Consider the following 5041-nt stretch of genomic DNA (forward strand, 5'->3'; position numbering starts at 1 on the left):
ACCCTGAAAACCACCACACCCTCTTCGGTATTTACTATTTTGTTAATTAGGAACTATGCTTGTTCCCAATAGTAATTATCCAATCTTTAGAGTATTTAGACTTGTGGCTAAGTTTTCAAGTTGAACTGAGTTGGCCCCAATAGTTTACCTTATCAATGAAATGATCGGTTTCATCTGCAGGTTGCATCTGCAGAGGTAGTCATAATTTCAACCTTCCTAGATCGCCTGACTTTGAACCTCTATAACTCTGAATCCAACCCATAGATATCTTTCAGATAACTTCCTACTAATTTGCAGAAAGCTATTCTACTGGACCAGTATATAATGCTTCAGTCGGCAACCTTTGGTTACTCTAGGTAACAGGGTTTCAATTGCTGTTCTAGTATTGAGAAACATTTCCGTAACCACAACACATTCCTGGGCCTAGCTGTAATGCTCTATAAAGTCCAATAGCTTCTACGGTAGTGTTCCTTGGAGTTTTAGACTCTTCTAGTTATCATAGGGTGAGTGTGAATGTTTTGCTTTCTTGTTGAGTTTCTTTAACATTCAATACTATATCTTTGTGCTAAAATGTCCAGTTACTTACAGCCTATGCCAGAGATGTCACTTCTTTGAAGGCTAGTAGCTCTCTGGATAGTTGATAGACTTATGCTGTTTCACTTCACAGACCTAGCCAAAGGGCCCCTCCCATATATATTGTGAACAGGTTTCGGTCGGAGAGATAGTAGAAACAGATATAGTGTTATTCTTACACATTCAATTCTGTTGCATTATAGTCACAGGATATAACAAATATAGATATATATGATAATGTATGGGCCCCATAGGTGGGCTGCAGGGGGGTATTGGAGACTAGAGATTCTGATTCGGAGTAGTGTTACCCTACTTAAGGTGGTTTCTGGGTATTTGATCCTGATACTCCTAATGTAATGTGTTCGCAAGGTGCTAATCATGTTATCTGTATAAGATACGATAGTGTGACAAGTGGCCTAATCTACCAGAGAGGAAAGAGAGCTGAGAACTAAAGAAGGCTTTGAAGGTGTACTGAGAAAGTAAAAGAGTAACTATTCAACTAAGTATATTGGAATACTGTATGTCGATATCTGCCGTTTCCATCGTGAAATTAGGCAGTCTTTAAATAGACAAATCTGTTTAAATCTAGCATGAACGAGACTAATCAAAGGTATTAAATGATACACTTTAGTAAAACTACTTAAGTTATAACTAGTACGGGTACTCAGTTATTAGTTTTGTTTTATGTTTTGTTTTAAGTATCACTTTGATACTTGGTTTGTTTTAAGTATCATTTGATACTTAGTATTGTTTTATGTTTTGTTTTAAGTATCGCTTTGATACTTGGTTTGTTTTAAGTATTATTTGATACTTAGTTTTGTTGTATGTATTGTTTTAAGTATTGTTTTGATACTTGGTTTGTTTTACCAAAGAGTATCACTTGATACCTTTAATTAGCTTTGTTCATGCTAGACATGAACAAGATTTGTGTATTTAAAGACCGCCTAATTCCATGATGGAAAAGGCAGACTTCGACAGATAGTATTTCAATATACTTGGTTGAACGGTTACTCCTTTGTTCTCCAGTACACCCTCGAAGCCTTCTTTAGTTCTCAGCTCTCACCTCCTCTCTGGAAGAGCAGGCCACCTGCCAACTATCATATCTATTACCAATAAAGTGATTAGCACCTTGCGAACACATTACATTTTTTTAACCTCAACAAGTGGTTAAGAACCTGTCCCCAGATTTAGGCCTGATTAACCTATCGATATCTACCTCAGAATGCTAGCAGAGTGAAGGGGCCGAATCACGGCATATTCAGCTTCATCTCAAAACTAACATAGAGTTATTGACGACCAGGAGTAGGAAGCAGATCCTACGGCAAGACCTTACAAGAAAGAAACAAACCTGGTACTCAGCTACGAAGCCAGGAGAACCTGCAAACATGGAAGATACACAACCTCCAGGAGAATTCCCTTCTATTCCAGCAAAGAAGCCTTTCATTGAACCTCCAATTGACCCTGAATCCAGTAGTGAATCAGATATGGCTAGTACAGGAGGAGGGCCTTCAGGAGGAGGAAAATCTTGGGCTCGGCCTGAAGAAGAGAAAGTACCCATGGTATTTGAACCTCCTAAGTTCAAACTCCACCTCCCAGCAAAGTTTATAGAAGAAGGAAAGGACCTTAAACTTGAAGCTTTTGATCGATGGGTAACTGAACTCACACACTACCTTCTCCTACAAGGGAAAGATGTGGAAGACCCTACAACTGATTATTCATTGGATCATTCTGTGAAGGAAGACAACTGACGCATACCACCAATGCTATAAGGAATACGGCAAAAATGTAAGATTAAGAAGATCCACGGTTCTTGATTACCTGAAAGGCTGATTCCAATCCTCTATCACAAATGACCTCCTATACAGCAAATTCAACCAGCTTTACCAAGTCAATAGAACGCATGTTAAAAGAATCACAGACGTGGCTACGGATCTGATGATGTATAAGAACTGAATGAAGAAAGGAAGCATCTCCAGCTATATCCTTAAGCGACGATTCTATGATGCCATGCATCCTACCCTTCGGCACGAGGTGGAACTACTCAAGGAAGATGACAATGATATGGCAGTAATAATCACAAGAGCAGAATGAAAGGATGCCATCCTCCATGAAACTAAAGCATACAAGACACACACATCCTCTAGCAGTAATAGGCAACCTTGACACTAGCCCTCCAACAACTCTGAAAAAGATACGCCGTGGGTTTTCAAGAAGAAAACAAAATCCTTTGGAGAATTGAGACGTCAGAAGAGAGAGTACTTTGAATGCGGGAAGACCGGATACATGGCAAAGAACTGCCCTTCAAAGAAAGGAAATGGAAAAGCGATTAAGTAAGAGGCATCGGCCCACAATATTGAGAGCGATAGTGATGATACCCAATTGAGTGATTATGAGGAAATCCATATCAAATATATCGATGTGGAATGCAACAGTGTCTGACCACCTGCTATCTTCAAGACACACACTGCCTTAGAAAGTACTATTCTGATCAATGGCATGAAAGCTTGAGTCCTGTTCGACACTGGCGCAATTGGATGAGACATGATCAGCAATGCCTTTGTCTCTGTCTATGGACTCCCAACTCGAGACCTTAACCAGCCCATACCAGTCAATATGGCAGTAAAAGGTTCTCGATCCACAAGCCATAAAACCTGTAGTGCAACTATCCAGCTTGGCTCCACCGTCCTACCCCCTCAGGAAATGCTAGTTGGAAACCTAGCCAAATATGATGCCTTGATAGGGATGCCATTCCTGAACCACTACAAAGCCATAATCAGATGTGGGGAATCAACCATCGATTTCCCAGATCGGAAGGTCAGAGTCTCATGCAAGCCAACAAGTGGAGAGAACTGAGTCACAGTCTGTGAAGCAACTACCCAATACCTATTGGGTGAGTACTCTGATGTTTTCCCTGATCAGATTCCCGAAGAACTACCGCCTATGAGGAAAGTGAACCACCACATCTGTCTTAGAGACTCATTTAATCTCAAGAACTAACCTACTTATTCAATCCCTAACACATACAACAACCTACTATGTGACTGGATAAACCAACAACAAAGAAGAGGAGTCATCTACCAAGTAGAAGCACTAGGTGCTGCACCTATGTTTGTCCAACCCAAAGTAGATGGCAAAAGAATTCACCCCTTGGTTGACATCAAACTACGGAATGAAAACACAGTTATGGACAGTTCCGCTATCCCAAAAGAAACCCAAATCCTGAATGCAGTTGGACCGGCTAGATTCCAAAGCAAGATTGACCTAAGCGATGCTTACTTCCAGAGAAGGTTAGATCGAGAAAGTGAATGCTACAACAGTTTTAAAACACCTTGTGGAAGTTTTATTAGCCGAGTTATATTACAAGGTGAGATGAATGCACCTACCACCTTTATGCGAATTATGGAAAACCTCCTAAGTGAATACCTCCACCATTTTGTATGGGTTTACATCGATAATATTCTCATTTTCTCAAACTCTGAAACAGAACATACCTACCATATAGGTTTGGTTTGTACCAGACTAAGGAAAGCTAAGTTCTACGCCAACAGGAACAAATCAATTCTGTTTACCGATAAGCTCGATTTCCTAGGACATGTGATAGATGATGAAGGAATACATGTAGCCCTCAGAAAAATATCCTGTTTAGCAGAATGGACAACACCCTAATATCAAAAGGAACTCATGAGGTTCTTAGGACTGGTCAACTATATCTCCCAGTTCCTACCACACCATGCCACTGTGATAGTGCCACTCAAAGACCTTACCGGCAATGTGGAATTTGTCTGGATCCACACTCATGACCAAGTCTTTGCCAACATTAAGGGATTGATTAAGAATGCTGATATTATATGGCCTATCAACTACAGTAAACCAAACCCGATATGGCTGATTACTGATGCATCAGATATTGGAGTTGGAGCACGGGTTGGACAAGGAACTTCACATGAAATGGCAAGACCGGCGGCATGACACAGCAGGAAGTTTACTAATTTGCAGATGAACTATGGAACCACAGACAAGGAAGCCCTTGCAGTAATCGATGCGCTTGCCACTTTCAACCACATCCTGATGGGCAATACCTTCACCATTGTTACCGACCACTAACCTCTCACTAACCTTAAAACAGAAAAGGTTCCTGGAAGAAGAAGAACACGATGGATAGGAGAAATCAGCAAATACGATGCAAAAATTATCTATACCCCTGGAAGAACCAACTATTTAGCTGATGCTCTCTCCTGCCTATATGAGAACCAAGAACTCACAGATCCTCCTCTTGTCTATTACCATACAAGACAAAGCAAAGATAGCCCTGATGACACCTCCTATGAACAAGAACCATCGATAGTTACCGCCAGTACTGCCTCTCTCTCCAATCCTTTCTCTTACATCATGTATAAAGCTGTCAGAACAGAATGAGGAAAAGATATTGATAACACACACGAGTTTAACGAGCTGAGTTCTGACAGAG

Source organism: Tuber melanosporum, assembly GCF_000151645.1.
Source record: "Tuber melanosporum whole genome shotgun sequence assembly, scaffold_7, strain Mel28".
Lineage (NCBI taxonomy): Eukaryota > Fungi > Ascomycota > Pezizomycetes > Pezizales > Tuberaceae > Tuber > Tuber melanosporum.